The sequence below is a fragment of the Camelus dromedarius genome, chromosome 20 (assembly GCF_036321535.1).
Source record: "Camelus dromedarius isolate mCamDro1 chromosome 20, mCamDro1.pat, whole genome shotgun sequence".
In the NCBI taxonomy this organism is placed as follows: Eukaryota; Metazoa; Chordata; class Mammalia; order Artiodactyla; family Camelidae; genus Camelus; species Camelus dromedarius.
The window spans coordinates 18,680,262-18,705,711 of NC_087455.1; the positions used below are offsets into that span (position 1 = coordinate 18,680,262).

General features: G+C 42.3%; 1 long non-coding RNA gene across 6 annotated transcripts in view; it reads left to right on the forward strand.

Moving 5' to 3' along the window:
* LOC116148919 (uncharacterized) overlaps window positions 1-23,699 on the forward strand; it is a 140,396-nt gene extending 116,697 nt beyond the window's left edge. Inside the window, exons 3-7 of one of the 6 annotated variants that reach the window (XR_004132509.2) lie at window positions 616-662; window positions 2,547-2,592; window positions 3,735-3,873; window positions 16,552-17,350; window positions 19,973-23,699. This is a non-coding gene — a long non-coding RNA (uncharacterized LOC116148919). The other 5 variants (XR_010377038.1, XR_010377039.1, XR_010377040.1 and 2 more) reach the window with 5 other exon arrangements.
* The last annotated feature ends 1,751 nt before the right edge of the window (window positions 23,700-25,450 follow it).

A 25,450-nucleotide genomic window follows, 5' to 3' on the forward strand; every position in this document is an offset into this window, starting at 1 on the left:
CAGGAGTGGGGACAGGGGCCCCTCTGTCAGGACTGTCTACCTCAGTATCTCTTGAGTTCAAGAAATAAGTGACCCGGGTTTTACTTTGTGAAGACACAGTTTATGGTGCCAGATTCAGCCTGAGGCATTGCACTTTACTTGTGGGTTAAATTGGTTTATATCAATGAACTCATTCTTTTCTTCTAAATCCATAGAGTCCTGGTAACCGAAAGTCTCACATATAAAGAAGGAATTAAGTGAGGACCTTCCCTTAACCATTCTGTCTTCCATCTTTTCCTTACTACTTTCAATTTATGACCCCAACAATGAATCTTACATAAACTGCTTCAAAGTCTTCCTCCTAAAAGAACTGATGGGATGGTGTTAGCAACCACACCGTTGATAATGAAGTCAAGGGAGAAAGTTCACTTTGAGTTAGTTACAAGACTCAATGCTCTAGCTTTATATAGAGGTGAGCTGTTTTATTATAAAACTGGGTGCCCTTACCCTTGTCCAGCTGTTTAACAAACGTGCATCCTTGGTGACCAATGGAATCCAACTAGAGGGCGTAGATAACTGAGTGTGAGCCACAATTCCTATTGTTAAAGCAACTCAAAGTGCGTGTTCTATTGACAGGAGCGTGGAGATGACGGGCAGTGCGTTCAGGATGCAGACGTTCTGAGGTATGTTTCCAAGTTGTGCTTTGCAGGAGATCTTAGCCACACACACGCACACACACGCGCGCACACACACCCTTTCCGAGTCTTAGAATCTTAGTTATGCATGAACAGAAGGGTCCCACTAATTCTTTCCTTTCTGTGCCATCACTTGGACCTTCTCCAGATCAGGAGTCCTTGCCTCTGTGCTAAGACTCTTCTCTTACTACTTTCATTCTAGTACTGATATCATTGCTTTTTCAGTTTTTACAAAATCTGTTTCAAATGTTTCACTAGGCTGTGAACTCCGCAGGAGCAGGGTTGAGGCTGTCTTATGCAGAGTTGTGGGTAGCACCTCGCACAGTGTCTGACCCATAGGGGGTCTCAGCAAATATCTCCTTGAATTGAATCTCATGACAGTCCTCTTCCCAGGGCAGAGGAACGCAGATACACTGGGTCTGGGTTGAAGCGCAACTTCTGGCCCTAATCTGCAGACTCAGGTACAGTTTTCAGTGGCTCCTAAGATCCTTGAGGAATTAATCACACCAATTTTGTCTGGAATAACTTCACCACTACACAAGAGCTTCCTAGACTTGGGAGTCCCAGTACCCCAATGTAAAAAGTCACATTACATTCATTCCTTGAAGTCTCTGTTTTGTCAGTCTGTGTAACTGGTTCCCAGTCCTTCAAGGAGGACTAAAACCAGGACTCAGACACAAAATGTAAGGGGCACCCAAAAATCTCAGTCATCAAGATAAATAATATTTTAATGCAATAGCTTGAAAAATCTAAATGAATGCAAACATTTCTTGATAAACAAAATATCAAAATTCTAAGTCAAGACCATTTCAGTATTCTTTATAAAAATTAAAAAAAAACTTTTTTTGAGCTGTCTTATTGATTTTGGACATTAAAAACTTGCGGGGGAAAGGAGTAATTATGTTTATTTATTTATTTGTTTATATTTTGATGCAGGTACTGGGGCTTGAACCCAGGACCTCATGCATGCTAAGCAGCATTCTATTACTGAGCCACATCTTACCCCCTTGGTATTCTTGATTTACATTTTGCCTCTGAAAGGCACTAATTTATTGCCTCACTCCCCTTGCTTCATCTTGGCCTTGAAGCAGACAGAGCCAAAGGGAAATCTCCTCGGACCTGGCTTTCCTGATTTTCACTCCTTGATTTTTTTTTTAAACAATATGGGGTGGAGGGGGAGATGGAATGGGCTTTAGCTAACTACTGAAAGGTAAATGCATAAACAAAGTCATAAAAAATGGAAGAAGTTGTCAAATCTGAAGTGTCACTAGGACAAAAGATTTGGCAGGGAAAACGTTGCATGTTTAATAATTGAATAACAAAAGGCTGAAATAAATAAAACTTAACAGCATGCAGCAACATGGCTGCATTGTTTCTTCCTCAAATGAATTTGTATGGCGCCATTTTTATGTGGAATCGATTTTTAAAAGGGCTTTTTCTTTAATTGTTTTGAATTTCCCTTAAGCAGCACAGGACGATGCTATATGCAAAGTTACTTTAAATGGGAGCAACTGTGTATGAAATCAGCTGGAGCCCCAATGGCCCCTTCTTCCCTGCTGGAAGAGCAGCCTTCATTTACACAGGAGGACAGGCAGCCAGAAAAAGGGAATATACAAACACGAAATCTCCAAGAGCCCTCTGGAATCACAGCCGAAAAACACATCGCTTAAGCGAAGAAGCCAAGTGGTTTTCGAATTTCCTACAAAGCAGCAGCTTTAGTGGGAGAGTGACCTTCTGGGGACCACGAGGTGGCTCTAGCTGGAAGGGTAGGGGCTGCCGCTTTGCAGGCTGTGGATGGGGGCTGCGTGGGGAAGATTGTTTCACTGGAGCAAAGTGTCTTGAAACTTTTCAGTTTCATTTGTTTCCAAACAGGAAAACAAAGTGCTGAAGGAACCTTAAAGAGAAGGGAAAGCCTCAGGCAAGTTTTTTTTTTTTTCCTATGGAGGCACAGCTGTGGCTGTATCACAATATTTCCCAAGTGTTTTCTTTGGATCTCTTTACCTGGTGCCAACCCTACACAGCAGAAGTGGAAGAGAGTGGCTTGGTAGCAACCAAATTGCAGTCAGAATCCTGCGTTTTCTCCCGGCCCTTTTCTGGAGCACAGGGTGGGTCTGATTTGCTTATAAACGCGAGTGACCTTCCCTCCCCACCTCCCAGCGTATAGTTCTGGAGGTGCGGCTCCCGGCTCCCGGTAGCTTTCCTGCTGTGCTGATGGTGGGAAGGTGTAAAATCTTGGCTCATTGAGTCTGAAATGAGATGCAAGCAGACGCAGTACCAGAGACCAAGCTTTCTATTTTTGGCCCCCCAGCCGCAGAAGTGCACAGATATGCCAGAGTAAGCTCTCCTCTGGAGGGATCGTCTCATGGCTGGTTGCACATTACAGACATCTAGGGAGCTTTAAAAATACTGATGCCAAGGCCCCACTTCAACCCTATTAAATTAGATGCCCTCAGGGTGGGAACCACGCATCCACATTTTTTTAGAGCTCCCCAGGTGACTGTAATGTGCAGTGGAGATTGAGAAGTCGTGACCCAGAGCTCTGGATCCCATATTCAGCCCTTGTCTGTCCTCCGGCTCCACTGTCCACCTAAAGAGCTCCGTGATCTCCATCGGTGGAAACTAAGACTGTCTTTCAGTTTAATTCAGTCCATTGCAAATAACGCAATCCAAGAAATGTTTATTCAACTGCTTCCCTACCCTTCATTTCTGATTGTGTCTCCCATGAGAGTGGTGAGAACTGTGTTCCTCAAATAGGAACAGAGATACTTGAATTTATCTCACTTTGGGGGGAGATATATACATATGTTTATATATATATAACAACCTGTTAAACACAAATCACAAATTAAACATTATGCCTTGGATTCAGATATCACATTTTTTCTGAAACTCAAAGCTCTGAAGAGTCTATGTTTGTATGTGTGTAAAGCATCCATCTTTAAGAAAAAAAAATTCTTATTTTTTATTGAAGTGTATAGTCGATTGACAATGTGAGTTTCATGTGTACAGCAAAGCGATTCAGTTTTAAATATCCATCTTTTAACATGTTCCTGTATTCAGTGCGTGTTGTAAAGCATCGATGGGCTGAGATAAATAAGACAGAGGACTTAGCTTTTGAAGAGCTCCTGGCCAAGTGGGAGACATAAAATGCTTGGAAACACGAGAAATCAAAGACCATGAACAGCTACCGCTGGAAGAGGTATGTATGAAAGGATGCGGCAGGGGAATGCAGAAGGAGGAACGGTGCTTGGCAAGGCCGAGAGGCTCCCAGAGGAAGCAGAGGAGAGGAGGCTTCTCCTTGAAGGGTTTCAGGCAGTGGGAGGAGCAGGGGCACCTTCTGAAGGTGAACATTCAACGTTTGGCTAAAGGTGACACAGGAAATGGAGGAGGAGACCGGGAAGGAGCTTGAGGGTTCCTCACTGTCTTTGCAGCTGTATCTGTCTAACATTTCTAAACCATTCTTGCCTCATGGCTGACTTTTAAATTCATAAATCTGGAGCTGTAAATTTATGGGTGTGCTGTGGCTGAGAGAGCACTCTGGGGGGATGGGTCCATAGCTGGTCTGCTTCTGGAAAGTGACGGCTGAGCCTCTGAGGAGGAGCTGAGAATGTAGGCTCTTGAACTGGTATGCCGGGGGACTTCAGACACCATGTGCTAATTCCTGAACCCCCTTTCCTGACTGTAAAATGAAAATACTCCTGCTTACCTCATGGGTTTTATTGTTGTTGCTGTTGGTTTTTGTTTTTAATGAAGGCTCAGTGTCTTAGGTGTTGTGTAAAGTGATTAACAAGCTGCCTGAACACAGGAAGTGTCAGTGAAGTGTAGCTCTCTCCGTTGAGAGGCTGAATTTTCTCTCTGTCAATTTCTTTAAGTTTTTCTTTGTATTTATTCATGCTTCCCACCGTATACCTTCTTCCCAGGCTTGTACTCAAAGATCATCACATGGGCTGATCATGAGAAGTGCATAACTTTGGGCAAACAATATAAAATGTGTTTTAGGGAGTAGTCAATAAATCATTATCGTGGAACAGCACAGTTCTGGAAAGTTCTCTGATAGGCTGATCAAATCTCTTTTACTGATAGGTCCATTCTCAGCCCACTGTGTTCTGCTTCCAAACTGAAAACATCCAATCTGATCTCTCCATGGCTTGCACATCATTCTCCCATCGTGTTTTAAGACATGGTGAAGAAGGTGATATTTGAGAAAGACCTTGAAGGAGGCATGGAATATTCTTAATGCCAAGAATAGGCATTCCAGGTGGTGAGATTAATAGAAGTAAAGGTATAGAAGTATATTTAGGAAGAAAAAGTAGTCAAATACTTGCTGTATTGGAACACAAGTTGTATGTACAGAAAAAGTAGAGGAATAAACCTCAAAATTTAGGCTGAGGCTACAAGGGTCTTCCTGATAGATTCTGCGCTGAGAATGAAAATTGGAAAATTTATGTACATTCTATTAAAGAGTAAAGAGCTGGCTCCTTTTATAGGAAAAAAAACCAACCTTGGCTCCAAATTTCTCTTAAAATAATTTAACCTCATCTTTTATTCTATTCTTTCTCTTTCTCTTCCTTTGTGTTTATTTATTTCTTCCCTTGTGTCTCATCGCTGGCCTCGTGGTGAGGTCCCGATCTTGGCTTGCTGGGACTCTATCTGCTTCTGATGCCTGTGCTCACTCCACCTGAAGTCAGTCTGTTCCGGGGAGAACAGATTCATTTGCACAATAGCCAATTGTGATGTGAAAAAGGAAGGATTCTAACATCAGTTGGGGTATGAGGGTCTGGCATGGAAGAAGTCCAGCGAGGCCCAGATCCTGTTTCTGTACATATGTCCTTAATAATAATGAAGGAGCAGGGGGTAAATCATGCTGGAAGGGAGCGGAGTTGTTTCTGAATAGCTGGTTTTCTGAGGGAGTACATATGATGTCAGCAATTAATTAAGGCCCTAAATTCTGTTTTCCTATAAAAATCCTATTTTAGTTACGGTATCTTTGACGCATCTGCTGGCATAAGCAGGATATATGCCACAAATAAAAATTCAAAAATATCTCTTTCTTGTAGAACTTGGGAACAGAAATTGTGAAATTGAAGGAAACCTACACAGTATCCAGAAGGATCCCCAGCTCCTTGCTAAGTTGAAGGGCAGTGAAGTCTGTGCTAAACCCAGGCCCTGAAGGGTTTCATGTGGCCTGGACTCGGGTCCAGGATTTATAACTGGACAATGTCAAACCCTTGTTGGATGATCCTTCAGTGGCCAGGGCATTTCTGGAAGAACTGTTAAGCAGTGCCCAAAGCAAAGAATTTACCCCAACCCCAATAATGGCAGTAAAAACTTTAAAGTTTCAAGATAGTGGTAATAGAGGGTGGAAGGTTGACAGAACCAGGCATTACGAAGTCCTTTTCTGGGCAACTTTACCTAAAATGAGAACCAATGCATTGTAATTAGAACCCAGGTGGCCTCTTTAAAAAATAATCAAAGATACATCTGGAATGACTGATTATTTGAGCTGAGAGGGACTTGATTGCACACTGAAGCCAATCTCCTATTCTGTGAGGAAACTGATGTCCAGTGATCACTCAGCTAATTTCTCTCACAGCCAGGGCAGGACTATGGTCTTGTCGATGTTGTTTTAGTGCCCAGCACTCTCTTTGTACATGATCCTAAGAGCATCCTCATACTTGCCCGGGGGAGTCCCAAGGGAGGAGTCAGGGGCAGTGGGTATGCGGTGTGAACACTGGAAAATCTGACATGTCAGGGTAAACTCCTAGGAAAAGCAAGAAGCCAAAACTCACAAGGAGAGTCCAAATAGTGCTGTGGCCGATTCAGTTCCGTATCTTCTGGTCAGTTTCATGATTTGGGGGAAACAAAGTAGGAATTTTTGTTTGGAAATATAGAACGGAGTTGAGAATGTTCTCAAAAGCAGAAGGAGGTGGTCCTTCTAAGTCACGGCAGTAGGAATGAAGGGGAGGGAGCCCAGGAAGTGAGCGCCGGACAAAAGATGGGAAAGCAGGTCCCAGGCCAGCCAGCTGTAATGGGGGGAGGCGGCGGCGGCCTTGGTGGTAGTGGTGTTACTGGAGAGTAATAGATTCTTGCCTCTCACAGGAGGGAATTCAAGAGCAAGGCATAGTAAAGTGAAAGCAAGTTTATTAAGAGAGATACACACTCCACAGACAGAGTGTGTTCTGTTTCAGCTCAGAAGGGAGCGTGGCTTAGGAGATACACATTCCAGGCAGAACGTGGCCATCTCAAAACGTGAGAGAGATTGACCACGAGCTGCAGGGTTGTTAGTTTTTAGGGGCTTGGTAATTTCATATGCTAATGAGCAGGAGGATTATTCCAACTATTTTGGGGAAGGGGTGGAGATTTCCAGGAATCAGGCCCCCTGACCACTCTTTGACCTTTTAGGGTCAGCCTAGGAACTCTCATGGTGCCTGTGGGTGTGCCATGAGGCTCAAGATCTACTGGAAGCTGAATCTTCCACCACCTTGGTTCTAACCAGTTTGTCCTGTCCTCAGTTGCTATGTCATTCCTGCAGTGGTTATGCCCTGCCCCCTTCTCTCCTGTGTCGGTGGGAAGAAGAGAGGGTTTGAGAAACTCTGGATGCCTATGCATCTCGGGAAGAAGAGGGGCAGACAGAGCCATCAGGGGAGGGGGTGGAGTGTGAGAGTGGGAGTCTTCCTCTACTGATGCTGACAGAGCATCCCAAACGCCAGCCCTCAGTCAGCCGCGCTGTGGGTGGGATATGACCTGGACTATGAGCCTACTTATGGGATATGAACCCACTGATTTCTTACTGGTTCCAGGGAAGGAAAAAAGAAGTCAAGCTGTTACAAGTCAGAGTTCTTTTTATAAAGTAACCCTCCAAGTATCCATAAGTGAATTCTATTTAGTGAGGGAGACACATCAAGGATGTAAGACTTTGTTTTTGTCTCACTATTAATACCTGGCATTTAAAAAGTGTATCTTCTTCTATCCTCACTTCACTGTAATAACAATCTTAATAATAATAAGAATAATACATTATCTTCAAGCATTTATGTGTCAAACACTTTCTCAGAGAATATGCTGGTGGACAGGATCACCACAAAAAACATTAACAATGAAGAGCTAGGGTTGTGGGAAGGTGGTCTTTATGAAGACGCTAAGTTCTAACCTCTGCACAGTTGTAGAAAGAGAGACTGAGCGTTCTCGACAGTCAGTGCTTTTGGCAGTGACCTGAGGCAGTGTGGGTCAGCATGGAAGGCAGACAAGAATGAGGCAGTGATCAGTAGAAAGCATCCCTAAAGGGTATAAAGCAATATATGAGCTGGACTCAAAGAGTTGCCTCCACCTTCTGCTAAGGGTTCATTCAATACTTTAATGAAGGCTAATTTTAAGATAAAAACATACCAATACCTGTATGGTATTGTTTCTCTGAAGTCTTTGTTAGGATTATTAAACACACACATATAATGCAGTTAATTGATAAATAAATACTAGTTTATTTCTTTAACAGTTTCTTTTTATCCCCTCAGTGACCACTTTTGGTCGCCTACATAAAACTCGGAGTTATAAGCGCCCCTGCCAAGGGCCTGTAGAAAGTTCCTTGAAACCAGGGGGTCATACGGGTCCTTGCAGGCCAGTTGAAGATGCCTACTGTGGGCAGACTGAGGAAGCTGCCTTCTTATCACCAAGGACGTGCTTGATCAAGTCCAGGGACATTTAGAACAAGTCTTGCAATTACACTTTCCTACCACTAGGTGATATGCATGTATAAGCAAGCTACAAATGCTCCCCTTTCCTTTCTGCTCCAGCGGCCGCAGTGGGAATAGGTAAGTTAAGGTGTCCGGAATTCAGTTCCAGATGTTACCAGGAAAGATGAAATATGAACCTGAAGAACTACCAGGGTCAGTTAGGATTATACATGTGATCGAACACTTCTCCTTTAATCCCGGGGCCATCAGACTACTGCCTATGGGCCAATCCAGTTTACCACGTCTCTTTGTAAATAAAGTTTTATTGGAACACAGCCATGCTCATTTGTCTGGGACTGATTTTGCTCGCCACTGACAGAGGTGGTAGTTGAGATAGAGGCTGCATGACCTGTAAAACTTAAAAAATATTTCTATCCTGTCCTTTGCAGAAATATTTTCCAACGCCTGGGCTAAACACACAAGGTCATGTTTACAACTATATGGTTGTGGGTGTGTGTTATTATTATTTGTTTTATAAATAAATAAAGATAAAGAAAGTGATTAAGGACACCGTGAATCCGGGCACATATATAAATGACTGCAGCAGGCATACAGGACAAAGGCTGTGGGTATTGATGTATGCCAGGCTTTAGCCTGTTGGGTTTGGGTACCAAGATCAATGGCTGTTGGCTTCAGAGTTGTGGGGAACGTAGAAAGAAGAAATTAAAGTAATTGCAAGGCCAGGCCAACCTTCGGTGTGATCCACGGCTAGAAATGAAACTGAGATGGAGCTGCTGCCCATGAGTACTTTCTCCCAAAGTGACACTTATTCAGAACATATTTTAAGAAACTATTTTGAGACAATAATTCATAAGACTGAAGATGACTCATCAGATGAAACAGTGTTTAAATTGTGATTGAAACATCAGTGGTCATGTGGAGAGACACAGGAAGAAGGCAGTCAGAGGAAGGCTTCTTTTTAATGTCCTAGTTTCCTGCAGTCAAAGGGGGTCTTTTCTCCTCCAGTGCTGGAACCTGGGTATACCTGGGCCCTCAGGATATCTGCTGGGGATGGGGACGCGGGGCGTGGGGCGGGGGATCTGGCTGGTATTCATATTTAGAGTTTCTTAGATGCCTGGTTATCATCCTGGAATGTCTTTCCCAATCGTTTACTTATTTTTGTGTGTGTGTATTTTTAAATTCGTATTTTTTATTGAGGGGTAGTTGATTTACAATAATTTAGGTGTATAGCAAAGCAATTCAGTTATACATATACATATATATATATATTTTTTCAGATTCTTTTCCATTACAGCTCATTATAAGAAATTGAATATAGTTCTCTGTGCTATGCAGTAGGTCCTTATTATTTATCTAGTTTATATATAGTAGTGTGTACCTGTTAATTTCCCAGTTGTTTATAATGTGCATTGATATATTGGGATAACAGCTGGTCATTCATTCCACATTTGTGATTACTGATTTTTTTTTTCCCTCCTTTAGAGTTTGGGTAGCTAACTGCCTCAGAGTCATACATCATGAGGAGGAGAGGGGAGAATCAGGAACGGGGTGAGCCAACTTCATCCTTTGTCCCACATGAAGAGATGGGGCCGCATTGCCTAGGTGTTCCCAGGGTTCCACATGGACTCTCCCCAAGCTGCTCCTCTCCCCTTCCTTTGCTCCAGGAAGACCTCTCCTGTTATTCTTCCACATTTTGATGTCCTCTTTCCTTAGGATACCCCACCATCCCTACAGAAAAGGAAGCCCTGGTAGACCGTTTCTTCCACTCGATCTTTGTGGACTCCAGGAAAGGACAAGTGCTAATGTTTGGTGTCTCCTTGGGGTGAGGTGGGAGTGGGAGTGCTGGAGGGTCAGGGACAGGGAACAATAAGGAGAAACTCTGGGGCCTTTCAGAGGGATGTGGGGGAAGCAAGGCCTTCTATTTCAGGAGCTACTGTGTTCTCATAAAGATTCTGAAATAAACAAAGCTTCCTATAATAATAATAATTAACTTTCTTCTAAAGATCATCCCATCTGAGTTACACAAGAAATTTATATTCCTCCTAATGATGTGTCCAGGAACTCCCTTGTCCCCACCTGCCTTTATGTGTGAAATAATAATCCTAGCCTTATTACACCAGTGGAACATTTACTCCAGTTTTCATGACAGCATGAATGCCCTAAGTCCTTTAATTCTTTAATATACAGACATGTATATACGTATGTTCATAGGTATGTCTTTCTGTATTTAGATTTGAATTTTGGTTGGAACAGGGTACGTGGGATGGTGTCAAGCTGAAAACTGATAATGATAATCTTGGGCTGTTGGAATTTAGGAAGAGGGAAGGGCTGGGTGATCAGAAATGGTCTTGTTAAAGGGAGTTAGGTCTGAGGCAACTAGGATACATATAGGATGGAGCATTTTAGACTATGGTGGAGAGGCAGGCGTACGGGCTTGACTGTGGGCACTTTGGGAGAAGATAATTTTGGTAAGGCCTGAATTCAGGAGTTCAGGACTATTGGGTTAAAGTTTGAACTGGATCTCGTGGTCTTGCAAAGAACCAGAAGACGTTTGACTAGAGAAGTCTCACTGACTAAACTTTTCAAGGGCAAAACCATCATGTTTACCTTTTCTTGTCTGTGTTTAGCTAAGTGACCACGGACATGTGGTCAGGTTTCCACCAATTTCAAGTGAATAAATGCACAGCTGTGATATTTTAGGAAAAGTAATCTGGGGACTAGGTATGGGGTGAATTGGAGAGGAAAGACAGAAAATAGAGAAAAAACAGGGGTGAGTGCAAAGGCATACACGTATTCCTTTCCTTCACCAAACCCTCCCTGTAAAATGATCAAATTTGAAATCTCATTGCTAATACCACAGCGGTGGTTGGAAATAGCTGAACATGAATAATTGTAACCAGAAATAGGAAATGTTTCATAAAAAGCCTATTTGTTTCACTTTTGACTACGTGGCCACGTCTTACTGTGCCCAGTTAAGGATATTCCAGAAATGCATTATGATGAAAAAAAAAAAATCATCAGAAAAGTAGATTTGGGGTTTGCCTCAATCACATTTTTTTTTCTAATTGATATGAAGAGTAACTTATTTAATAAATATTATTTCTTTTTTTTCCTTACCGTCTTCAGATCTATATCAGAGACTTAAAAAATTTTTTTAATTGACTTTTTTATTACATGAAAGCCTGGTAAGAAGAAAGGGTTAAAGCTGAGTTATCAAAATAGGTTTTCTTTAATTTCTAATTCCTTCTTCTGCCCCTGGTACTAGGTTGATGTGTTAACTGGAGAGACTCACTTTCAAAATCTCTGTGTTATTGGGTGGAGAAATGCTGAGGGCCACCCCTGGTTACGTCAGGTGGTGTCAAATTTGGCTTGCAATTCTCACTTCCTGTTGACTCCAAGAGAAAGGCTGCAGTTGGCGTCTGACACTGAAAAACACGAAGCTCTGAGACCAGTCTGAATTACTAATCACTACATGTCCTGTTCAGTCTAACCACTCTCCAAGCGATTAAATGAGCCGGCCAGGTCGGTGACTCAGCTTCCGAGGGGGCAGCCAGCAGTCCGAGCTGATCTGAACATCCCTGGTCTCACTTCCCAAGGTTTGATCCAGAGCTGCCTCGGAAGGGTGATTTCCCTCAGAGCTGTCTCTCTGAGGACAGAAAGATGGCACCGGTGAGGAAGTGTACAGTCTCCTGGAGGAGGGCCATCTCACCATGAGTCTTTAGAGGGAAAGAGTTGCAAGAATGTCATCTTTCATCAGCTGGTGTCACTCTTTGGAACCAGCCACAAGTAACTGGGTGTGGTGGGGTGAAGTTGTCTGAAGTTTGAGCGGAGAAAATATATTGAGTAGGAAACATTCATTTTTTTCCCTTTTTTGGCTTTGCTGTTAGTAGATACAGTATTCCCTTGTTTGTTTCAGTAACTACTGAGGGTTCTTGAAGATGTCATCATTTTCCGATCGTACGTTCATTCGCCTAGTTCTCTAAGTGATTAGCTGAACTTTGCTGCTTTTATTAAGCTTAATGTCCAGTTACCATAAAAAGCAGCACATGGTCAGTGGTGGAAATAGGGGTGGGAGTGTAGGGGCCACATGGGAATGCAATTCCAGGAACTCCCAGTCTCATATGCAAATTAGATTAAACGGTCCTGTGGCCAGAACTCTGGGAGCAAATAATTCCCGTTCCCACCTCTTTTCTTAGCCTTGTCTCTTGTGGGAATAAAGAAATCACTTTCAATTTATTTCAGCTACTGCCTTGCTTTAAAAAAGGACAGCATAGGGCTCAGTTTGTTCACCTTGCTGAAGTAAACTTCTTGCCAGGGAACCCCTTAAATATTAAAAAAAAAAAAAAAAATTGAGATCCTTAGGAGAAAACACCACGAGTAAATCAAAGTCCTGTTTTCTCAGAAAGAAAGTTGAGTCTTTTGAGTGGCCAGTGCCACCTTGTCCTTCAGGTGATTTTCATACTTGGCGTGAAACTTTTAGTCCTGTCTCATAGTCCCTTTATTTTGATTAGTTAATGCTTGATAACTTGACAACACTCAGATGGGAGAGCTTGAGAAAGGGAGGGTGGCAGGGAGAAAAGAAGCCTGCCAGCCAGCAATTTGTTCTTTAAAACTTTTTTTTAAACACGAATATTTCTCAAACACAGGGAGCGAAGGTGAACTTGATGAACACATCCAGAGCCACAACCTGGCTTCCCTGAAGGTGGCTCTTCCAGAGCTCTCTGGAAAGATCACGTGAGCATGTGCACACCAGAGCGCAAATGAGCTGATCAGTTCTTTCCTGGGACACCCCAGGGCTGCTGCTTTAAGCGCGCAGATGCGCTGGGGGCCTTGCAGAGAGCATCTGTTTGTTCTATTTATGTGGGGAAGAAAGCGTGTTTTTGTGAGCTCAGCAGGAGTACAACTTTCTTTTTAGGATCTTTTATTTTATTAGAGTTTTTTAAATTGCACATTCTGGAGCAAAAGAATCTGAGTTGTTGGTGATTCTAGATCCCGAGTGAGTCCCTCTCCTGTTCATTTACCTGCTTCCCCCGCCTCCGAATTTCACAGAGTTAAAGTCAGCAAGGCACTTGCGCAAGCCCACAGAACGCGCATTCTTGGTTTCGGTCATCATTATTGGCTAAGTTATTAACCAGGTATTTATTGAAGGCCTATTATATTCCAGGTACTGTAACATCCTAGGACCCAGAGGTGAGCAAAAATGCCACTGTTACTTGCCCATGTGTATTTTATAGTTTACAGGGGCAGGGGGATACACAGTAATAATCACCACAGAAATGTGTATCTTCATAGGTGACCAGTGCTAATTGTTTACCTAAGAGCCTAAAATAGGCAGATTTGAGCTGGTCCCAGAGATACCAGACGGTTTCCTTGAAGAAATGATGCTTCTTAAGTGATCCTTGGGGAGGATGAGTAGGAACTAAGGAGGTGTATAAGGAGGGTCTTCTGAAAAGACCCTGGGATGGATGACACACGTGAGAGTATGAGAAACAGAAAGAAGGTCATCGTGGCTGAAGTGAAGAGGGACCAGGAGCGAGGAGGAGACGGGCCGAGCGCTGAGTCAGAGCCAGACACGGCAGACCCCTGTGGCTCATTCTGAAGCTTTGTTTTAGGAGTGATGAGAAGCCTGTGTAGTGAACAGTGGGCAGAGGGCAAGACTGGACGAGGAAGCCCATGGGGGCTGCGGCAGCAGTCCAGGCAACAGGTCAATGGAAGCTAACGGAGCGAGTGGTGGAAGAAAATGGGACAGAAGTAGACACATTCAAGAGGCATTTAGGATGTAAAAATGATAGGATCGAGGAGGGAGTAAGTAGGGACAAGGATGACCCCTGGCTTCTGAGTGGGGAAAATGGGTGGATGGTGGTGTCATTCATCAAAGCAAGGAATGCCAGAAGGTGAGGGTAAAGGAAACACAGTATGTTCATTTTAGGAAGTGTTCAGGTTGGATGGTAAGTGATAGGTTGACTATATGAGTCTGGCCCTCAAGGCAAAGTCTAGGGTGGAGATAAATATTTGTGAATGAGTTGTTTATAGCTTTGATACTGATGTGATTTCTTCCCCTTCAACATCTTTCTAGAACAACACCTCTGTGTAAGTAGGGATAAATCAAATTGTCTCGGACACCAGGCTAAGTGAATTGTTGAACAACTTATTCTATATGGTAGGGCCTTGAAGGACTGTTGGGAGGTGGGTCTGGTGTGAATGACTTAGGAGGTGTAGGGTTTGAGGTGTATCAGAAGCCACCCTGTACCTAAATATGCCTCTTCTTCCCCTGGACCTGCCAGAGGGCATACAATTGCTGGAAATCACGTACTCTTTAACCAGTTCTCATTTTATTTGGCTTAGAATGATAAAGCTGGAATCAAAGTCGTTTACACCAAACTTCTCACTCAAAATGAGTCTGCTTTACAAAATCGCTAGACATACAGCCTGAGCTTGAACATGTCTGTGATGGGGACTCCAGTATTTGACAAGGCAGTGGAGATCTTTAGTTCTGTTCCAAAAATTCTTCCCAGTATTGATTTTTCCATCCAGCATGACACAGAGCAGTTCCCCTTCCACAGAGCAGACCATCAACTAGTGTTAACCCATAAATCACTGTTCTCAGCTTAGCTGCCAAGAGATGAAGGATTTAGATCCAACCGTCCTTGAAGCCCTTGGATAGACACCATCTCACTTAGCAGTCACGACAACCCGCTGAGATATGTATTATTATTCTATAAAGAGAAGAGGGAACAGATTCTAGAGTTCAATGATTTACCCAATGACCTGTCCCATGAGTAAAGAGCAGATCCAGAATTTGAATCCAAGTATTCTGACTCCCAGTCCAGAGTCCTACCCAAGCTGCCTCGATGACTTGAGGGTATGGCTGTGTGTGACTTCTAAAGGTAACACTTCGGTAGGGACCAGGAATATCAGCTGATAGCACTGAGGTGGGGCTTTACCCACCTGACCTTGGGGACCGAATGGTGCCTGCCACCTTGGCTGGCTCCATAAATGTTACCGAAAAATGATTACAGATGTTCAAACTATTTTTGATTTCCTGTCCTGGAGGCTGGACACAAATTCCCCAGGTCTTTCTTTTCTCCACCGCTCCCTAATGCCCCTGGCATTTATCTACCTGTGAGGCTCCAGAAGGAACTTGACCTTATAACCTTGTATCTCTTTAAGAACTGGATAGAACACTAACCTTCCCTTTTTTTTTTTTCTCGAATTTCTCTCCCTATGAGTTAAAAAAAAGCATGTTTCCCAAATATATTCATATATGTATCGTTAGATTCAGTACAATAATTAATATAATTATGTTTATTTTTAAATATATCAAATATAAGTTCAAAAGGCCATAGAAACATAATGGAATGCCTAGTATTTTCTTTTCTCACCCCAGTGAGTCACCTTCGTGGATCGTCTCTGTCCGCCCCTACCGGAGGGACCACTGCAATGCAGACGGGACAGGGCAGGTGAGGCACCAAGGGTGCCAGGCTAGTTGGAGAGCAACACCTGGGAGTGTATGGATTTATTTTTTTATCGTTTTGTGTGGACTTACTTTAGATGCCTTGACGGTGAGCTCTCTTCTCCGCACTGCCTGGCTTCAGCTTGGTTTCCAGGAATCACATTGCCAAGATCTCTTGGGAGGTTCATTGTGAATGAGTGAAGGGCTCATTGCTTTGGCCTGCATTGCTTGTCCTTGGGTTTAATTGCCACTTTTGTCCTGAGCTATGTGGTAATAGTGCTAATAGCTAACATTTGTTGACTGCTTCCTATGTGCCACTGTGCTAAGAGATTTACACCATTACCTCACTGTCCTTGTCACAACCCTGTGAAGTTTGGCTCTCCTCCTTTTATAAATGGGAAAACTGAGGTGTAGAAAGCTGCAACTTACCCACGGGGGTATGTCTAGCTGGTGGCACAGCTGGGATTTGAACCCAAGTCTGTTTGCCAAATCACTCATGCTTAACTGCTGTCCTGTATTGCCAGGACGGTGAGTGCTTAGATCAGTGCCGGGGATCTGGGTGGATTTCCATCACTAAAAGTGACTCAGATGGGAGGAATCACCAACTGCACAGACCAAAAGGTTGGGTTCACATCAGGTGTGCATAAATGAGAGAAAACAGGTTTATCGACGTGCAAATGTGCCAGTGCGGTTAAAAATGAACTTCAACCAAATCTGAGTCTTTTGTTTCTAGATAATTTGGCTCCTGTTGTCACCACGAGCTTCAGGGAGCAAATATACGCTGAATACTTTCCTAGATGAGACCATGGGAGGCTGTTGTTATTGCTGAAGGCACCTGAGTTCCATGGCAGTACATGGTTTAACTTTACATTTGAGTGTTTGACTGTGTGAGAGAGACGTCGAGGGATCCAGGAGTTTTCTTCAATATCTGATGGAATGCTTCAGCCTAGTGGAGTCAGAGAGACGTGGGTTCGAATCCTGACTCTGCCAAATATTAGCTGTGAGAACTTGGGCAAACTATCGTTCTTCAGGTCTTCGTTTCTTCATCTTTAAAGAGGAGATAGCAGCACCTGCTTCAAGGTGGTGCCGTTAGGATTAAACCCTCTACGCAGGCAGTGCTTGGCACGTAAAAAGTGCTCCAACACTGGGAGCCGCGACTGTTCTCTGCGACCTGCTTTCTCTAGCAGGAGGCACTGATTGATTATTTGTGGCATAAATCCACGTCCTGGGCTGGGCTGTTATGTCCTGAGTGTCCTATTTGAAAATAAAGAGGAATTTTTTTTCCTCTAAATCTCATGATCTTGCTTCCGCAAAACAAGAAATCTGTTTCCACAAAAGACGGGTAGGAACTGAAGACACTGGAAGTTTGCGGGCGGGAGAAAGCAGCTTCAAGAAGAAAAGAATGCCGGTGATCAGCGACACTCTCTTGAGAGGGCCCAGATGCCGGCCAGATGCTGCAAATCCGGAGAGACACGTGAGGCTCAGCGACAGTTATGCCACATGTAGGATCCTGACTGGTCGCCCTCAGATGAGTAAGAGTGACTTCAGGCCTCTGGGAACACGGGTGTGGGGGGCTGGGGCTCAAGGGGTGGTCTTGACAATCCTCCCAGTTGAGCACGGGAGCTTCTCTAGCTGACAGCCCCGCCCCAGTGATGGATGCCTGCTTCCTCCACGGGCCTCGCCCCTGCACCCCCAGAACAGGGCTCAGCAAAAAACCCCGAAGATGCCTCAAAGGGAAGGGGCTCACGTTTTCCGCCTTTGCAGAAGTCATCTCTGGCGACGTTTAGCTAGTGTTTACTTGCAGTTGATTTTGATGGGATCTTATCTATAGTGATTCTTCCTTATAATCGCCTCCTCTTCCATCAGCCTGTCTGGCCTCTTTTCTAGCTGGAATTTCACCGCGCTGCTCAGCCTTCCAGTTCACACTTTATAAAAATGTGAATCCTTTATTTAATGGCAGTGTCTCTACTTCTGCTGTATCTAATCTGCCGGTTAATCCTACCAGGAGTATTTTTCATCTCGGATATTGCTGTTTTTCATTCTGTAGGTTCAATTTGTATCTTTTCATGCTTTCCACATCACCTTGATGACACTTAAACTTTTCTCTACTTTTTTAAGCGTACGAGGTATGTTTATTACAGTGGATTAGCATCCTTGACTGTCACTAATTCTCTTATTTGTGTCATTTCTGGGCCTGTTTCTACTGATTGATATTTCTCCTCGTTATTAGTCATATTTTCCTGTTTCTTTGTGTGCCTAGTGATTTTTGATTTGATGCAGATTTTTTTGAATTTTATATTGTTAGTTGCTGAATTTTTAAAAATTCTTTTACATAACTTGGGGCTTTTTTCCAGGGCACAGTTATTTGTTGACAGTTTTGTTAATGGAAACCTAGAGCAGGCTTCCGTCTAGGGTTGATTGTGCCCAACTGCTGAGGCAACATCCTCTGAGGACTCTATTTAATGCCCTGTGTGTTAGGAGCTCTTTCTATTCTGGCTGGTGAGAGTAGCAGCTCTTCCTCATTCTATACTTTCCCTGAAGATTGTTTAGCCTATTCCTTCTCTTTCTTTGGGCTTTATAGTTTTCTCACATGTTTATGCTAATCAGTAGTCAGCCAAAGACCCCAGGATAGCTCTCTGTGGCTGTCCAGAGCTTTTTCTGTGAAGCTCTCCCCTCTCCAGGACTCTGACTCCAGAATATGACTGACCTGGGGCTCTCTGAATCCCAAGCTCTGTCTCCTCAGTGCAGGGAGCCTGCTCGGCTCTCTTTGGGTCCCCAGTGCTAATGCTGTGGTCAGTAAGTGCTCCCCAGGTATCAGGCTGACTCACTTGCGGGGAGCATCTTGTTTATTTCCGTCTCTCAGACATTACTCTCCTACAATACCACTTGTCCAGTTTCTCAAAACTGTTGATTCCTATATTTTATGTGATTTTTTTAAGTTGTTTGTTTAAGCTGTTTGATTTTAATCAGCAAGCCCTGAATCTTCTGCTGTGGGTGGAATTTGTACAATTACCCATTTAAAATATCTGAAAATGGAAGTTTGATTTTTATTTGACTACTAGGGAAGCTGAATTTTCTCCACACATACATTGTTTATATTTCTTCTTTCCTGAGTAGACACTATCCATTTTCAATTTTCTGTTGCTTTTTCTCTAGCCCAGAGGCTCCACATTGAAAACTTTTGTTCCTACTGTAGTGTGGGTGGATTTATGGGACAATTGGTCATGCCAAAATTCCAATGCTCTCTGTCTAGCAAATGGGGGTCTCCTTTTAGATGAAGGACTTTTATACTTGAAGTCTTCTTAGAGAGGTTTCTGTTTTAGTTTGAAATACTTAACGTTAGAAAAAAATACATCAGTTACTGATTTTTCTTCCCATCATTTTACTACTCAAGATCAAATGCCAGGGACAGTGTCTAATCACTGAACTTGATTTCTTTTAATTCATTTTGGTTCTGAAAGTATACTGGCAGCCAAGTCTAAATGAGAATGCATCCTGTAATGCATCCAACATATTAAAGAGTGATTAATGCATGCGATTAGCACATGCTCTGATATTGATGTCTTTTGGGAAGAACTGATGGATGAACTGAAGATGACTGGGAATCTTACTAACTGTAGTTTCACAATTCAAGCACTGGCCCAAATCTTATCCAAGGGATGTTAGTAGATTTATTGATGTAGAACAAGTCATTGAATTACCATTACTCAAAACTAGTCTTGATTATGCTGTATATGAACATTATCACCATTATAATGACTTTTTCACTTACTATCATGTTAGAGTCAGTCACTAATTTTTTTTGTTACACAATGATTGGAACTCCTGATAGATTTTGGTCAAATCTATAACACACAATTTAACTATCTCTTCCGTAAGTCCAGAAAATTGTATTTTCCCCTTTTAATGTTTCTACAAAATGAAGTTATCTTCTGAGATAGCAACTGGGGTGACGCAATCTTCCCAGCTTGTATGCTGGCTTCCTGTTAACGTCAAGATTGGGCAATGTGCAGTTTTCTTCATCTGCATAACAGAGTTCAGTTCCCTAGTGATGCCTTATTTTCACTGTTACTTTACGTTATTATTATTTTTTTTTTTTTCCTGATGGGGAGAGCAAGGTGTCAGGACATAACACACTTTTCTTATCCTTCCAGTTGGAGACTTAGATCCGGAAGCAAGATAGATGGAGATCAATGGATTGTGTCAGCTCCTTTACTGAGAAAGTAAATTGGACATGTGACTTCTATTCCTCAGCCGAGGGCGTTTGCTAATGCCTCCACCCTGAAGGCACAGACTTTACATCCACTTCCCCTTCAGTCTCTCATGCAACAACAAAAAAACCATGCAGGTGTTCCCCAGGTGGTGGCCCCTTATATTTGCTAAGAAGATAATTAGGAAGAGAGGAGATAGGAAAGGACTGAGAGACACATGCTTGTTCTTGTCCCAGAGCAGCCAATTACCATTGGCTACTGAACTTCCATAGCCCGTTTCTTTATCTGTGAAACAGAATCCTACTACCTTGTCTGATTGAAATGAAAATTCAGTAAGATAATACATATGAATGTGCTTTATAAAAAGTTAAGTTATTCCTAAATGTGTTTCCAATGGTCAGGTGTTGCTCAATGACAAAATTCTGCTTGGAGAATGTCATAGTTTGTCAGTAACAACAGCTATCCTTAAATACACCTTTTCATATCAAGCCACTGTGCTCAGGGCTTTACATGTATTCTCTCTACATTCTCAACACGTATTTCCTTTAAATGCTTTTTCTATTTCCTGTATCAATTCACCATAAAAACTGCCACTGCAGATCATTCTTACCCTCAGTTTACAACTTGTGAGAACTGCTTCTTTTCTTCTCAAATCGATGTTAAGTTGTCGCTTTAACTCCTTGCAAAACTTTGCAAGAATTTGTTGCTTTTGCTTCTTGGAAAAGGAAATCTTAACAAGGCTAGAATTGTGTCCTGTGTATCAGCGTGTGCTCTGTGGAAGCAAAGGAGTCTCTCCCCTCCTTCAGTGTTTCTTTTGCCCTCTCTGCCTCTCCTCCACCGGGTTTGCGTGGGTGGTGGTCCTGGTTCCACCCTGCTGAAGGCAGAGGGAGGCACTGAACCTTGGCCACACCCGGCTTCTGGCTGCTCTCGCTGTGCGTCCTCTCCGCTCCCTGCTCTCTCCCCAGACTTGGGCCCCAGGTTACGTGGCCCAGAAGAGCTGGGCGACATCTTCCTTCTTCTCCATCGTGCTTGGGGGAATTAAACACAGTAGATGCACTCCATTCTGGCCTTGCCTCATTAGGAGGTTTCTATGGATTAATTCCCGAGAGATCGAATCTCGTTACTTTACTGTGGCAAAGTGAAATTAGTGCAAAGTAACAAGGAGCCAGATTAATGTGACCCCAGGAAATAATCCATAAAAAACTTATGAGGCCTTTAGCAGGCTGTAAATTGGATTTCAGACAGGGTCAGGGGAGGGGAAAGAATCATGTTAAAAACAATCAGTTTGTAATGAATAGAGCTAATATTTTAGCACTTCCAAATAGAAGAAAACACCAGAGTAAATAACTCCGAAGACCCAATGGCAATATTTTCTGACGTGTGTAAATAATTGAGATTGTGATTATAATCCTAACTGAATTTTTCTTGCTTTATGGTTGCTGGGAAGTGTATTGTTCATTAAGCAGCACAGAACTCTAAATCAGAAGAACAAAGGAGAAGGGGAAGGCAGAAGAAAGAAATGGAAAAGGAAAATATCTTGTCTGGGTGATCAGTTGTCTGGCTTAGTCATTAGGCAGGAGAATATGTGGTCTTGGTCCCTTTGCAACAAAGCAGTCAGGCTGTTGCAAAGACATATCCCTTCACAAGTCATGGCAGTTGTGAGCAGAGCCTGGAGAGCAAACAAACAGCTCATTAGGTTCATACTGTGTGTTTCTGGGAGAAAGAAACTGACTCTGAAAGAGAGGGAAATGGTTTGGAGACTGATAGGGCACCGATTTCTTTCTTTTCTCCATCCTCCCTCCCTCCCTCCCTCCCTTCCTTCCTTCCTTCTGGCAGTAACAGGAATGGGGAAGTGACAGGCACTGGTAGTTGTACCCAGAAACCCTGTGTCATCAAGCTGTTCAGAAAAGATGCCATGGGTATTTTACAGAAAGAATAAAAATAATCCTAAAATTCACTCGGAACCGCAAAAGACTCCAAACTGCCAAAGTACTCTTTCACAAGAAGAGCAAAGCTGGAGGCATCACAATTCCTGATTTCAAACTATATTACAAAGCCATTGCAATCAAAGAATCTGAAAAGAAAAAAAAATGTATGTATACGTATAACTGAATCACTTTGCTGTATACCTGAAACTAATATTGTAAATCAACTACCTTCAATAAAAAAATTAAAAAAAAAATAGTGTGGTTCTGGCTTAAAAACAGGTGTATAGACCAATGGGACAGAATACAGAGCCCAGAAATAAACCCATTAGTATACCATCAACTAATCTTCAACAAAGTTTCAAGTTTACGCGTTGAGAAAAGAACAATCTCTTTAATAAATGATGTTGAGAAAATTGAATGCCCACATTGCAAAAGAATGAAATTAGATCCTGACCTCACACCATAAACAAAAGTCAACTCAAAATGGATTAAAGACTTGAACTTAAGACCTGAGAGAGTAAAACTCGTGGCAAAAGCTGCCTGACATTGGTCTTGGCAATGATTTTTCAGCTATGACACCAAAAGCACAGGCAACAAAAGCAAGAATAAACAACTAGGATTACATTAAGCAAAAAAGTTTCTGTACAGCCAAGGAAACAATCAACAAAATGTACAGGCAGCCTATGGAATGGAAAAAAAAATTTGTAAACTATATATTTGATAATGGGTTAATATCTAAAATATATGAGGAATACAACTCAATAGCCAAAAAACAAATAAGCTGATTAAAAAACAAGCAAAGGACCTGAGGGAACATTTCTCCAAAGAAGACATACAAATGCATGAAAAGGTACTCAACATTACTAATTATCAGGGAAATTAAAATCAAAACCACAATGAGGTATCACCTCACCCCTGTTAGGAAGGCTGTTACTAAAAAGATTAAAAAACACAGGTGTTGACAAGGATGTGGGGTCCCTGTGCACTGTTGATGGGAAGGCAGATTGGTACAGTTATTATGGGAAGCAGCACGGTGGTTCCTCAAAAAAATTAAAAGAAGAACTGCCATGTGATCCAGCAATCCCACTTCTGGATATTTATCCAAAGGAATTGAACTTAGGATCTCGAAGAGATAACTGCACTCCCATGTTCATTGCAGCATTATTCACAGTAGCCAGCTTATGGAAACAACCTAATTGTCTGTTGATAGATGAAGAGATAAAGAAAATGTGGTATATACATGTGATGGAATGTTGTTCAGCCTTTTAAAAAAGGAAATCTCACCATTTGTGACAACGTGGATGGACCTGAGTAGCATTGCTACGTGAAGTAAGCCAGACACACAAAAACATACTACATCATCTCATCTATATATGGAATCTACAATAATCAGACTCACAGAAATGGGGAGTAGGATGATAGTTGCCAGGGTCTAGAGGGAGGAGGAAATGGGAAAGTGATGGTTAAAGATACAGTTTCAGTTATGTAAGGTAAATAGATACTGGAGATCTACTGTATAGCATGAGAATGTACATTGTATACTTAGCATTTGCCAAGAGGGAAGATCTCATGTTAAGTGTTCTTACCACACAAAGGGAGAGGGGGGGGAACTTTTGGAGGTGATGGATGTGTTTGTAACCTTGATGATGGTGATAGTTTCATGGATGTATACTTACCCCTAAACTCATTGAATTGTATACATTAAATATGTACAGTTTTTTTAATATGTCAACCATACCTAAATAAAGTTGTTTAAAAAAAAATGATGCCATGGTAAACCTTGTTGTAGCATGTGTCCTGTGACCTTTGAGTCTATACACATTATTGCATCTCTGCATTTCCCTGGAGCTTGCTCTTACGGCTTCTGGCCTTTGGAGCCAGCCCGCACAGTGAACTGGCTTAGGGTCAGGTGGTCTCAGGTGTCCTTGTGGAGATGGAAGGATGTAGCAAGAAGGAAGCTGGGTGGGCTGGTTTGGCTACCAGGAAGCCAGGGTCATCTTAAGGAAGATACAGGTGATCTTGGATCGGGGAAGAAGTGAAGAGTTTGAGGTTTACAGGACACCAGGCACAAAGGCCAAGGATGAAGGATTAGCAGTGTAGGTTTGTTTGATCCTGGGTAAACCGCACGTAGGAGCTGCTGGTGCCACCTGTTAATCCAGTAAGAGTCTAGGCATGGAATGAGGGGCAGGTTTTCAGTGTTTAAAGGGACTGAAAAGTTCAGTCTTCTCTGCTCAGCCCTACCTGCCGGGCAGTCTTTTCAGGTTGAATAAGAATCTATATCTTCCCTAGATTATTAGTTTAATGCAATTTTGTTAAAATCTTAATTTTTGATGGAATTTAAAAAATGTCTTTGAAAGTACCTGGAACAATCAAGAGGTAAGAATAAGGCAATTTTGAAAAACAAGAGTAATGAGGGGTAGTTACTCTGAAAGTTAATAAAACATATTTTAAAGATATAATAAGTAAATCAATATGCTAATTGGAGAGATAGAAAAATAGATTATAATGGAATGTTCAAATTCAAATTATAGAATATTTGAAAACTTAATATGTGGTAAAGCAGATAACCCAAATTATAGGGAGGGGAAATTTTTGATTAATATATTGTTAGGGAGAAATTGCTTTGTCATTTAGAAAGAAAAGTTAGTTGAGATTCTCAGCCCTTATACGTAGCAAAGTTCCTGGAAAGCATATGAGTGTGTGTACATATGTATATTATGGATTGAATTATGTCCTCCCAAAAGTAAGACTTTGTTATAGCAGCCCAAGAAACTAATGTTATGTATTTAAATATATGCATGTATACAATTATAATATTTTTAATGGTTGATTTGCACATTGAAGTGCTTAAGCTAGCTAATATAATTTGATGAAAAATCTAGGGTGGTCCCTTGCCTTAACAGGTTTTAAAACATTTCCTAAAGCAGGGATGATTAAAGCAAAGAGACCAATAGATCATCAGAACAGAATGGGGGATTTAATGTATAAAAATCTGGGAGGAGAGTAAGGATGTGGGCAAACACCTTGGTTCTTTTCCACGTGGAGCTGCCCAGGCTTCTTCAGAATGTGGTATCTGGGTTCCTGAGCATCCTGAGAGAACAAGGCGGAAGTGTGTGACATTTTTTGAGCTAGGCTCAGAAGTTATACAGTGTCATTTCTGACATATTCCATTAGTCAAGGTAGTCACAAAGACCTGCCCTGGCTCAAAGGGATGAAACAGACTTCACTTCTTGATGGGAGAATGGCGAACTTCTAGAAGAGTGTGTGCAATGGCATATATTGTTGATAGTGTCATAGGAAACTAGGCTGCCACAACCTGGAACTTGGGAAGTCTTTGTCCTCTCCATGTGTTAACTGTGTTGACTTATAACTAGCTTTGCTCCCTGGGTTTCTGGGTTTGGTTCTTACCTTTGCTCCCCTTTGAACTCTTTGCTTCCCTATCATTCTCCTGGGGCAAAATTCCTGGACACTGGTGATAACTTTATTATGGTAA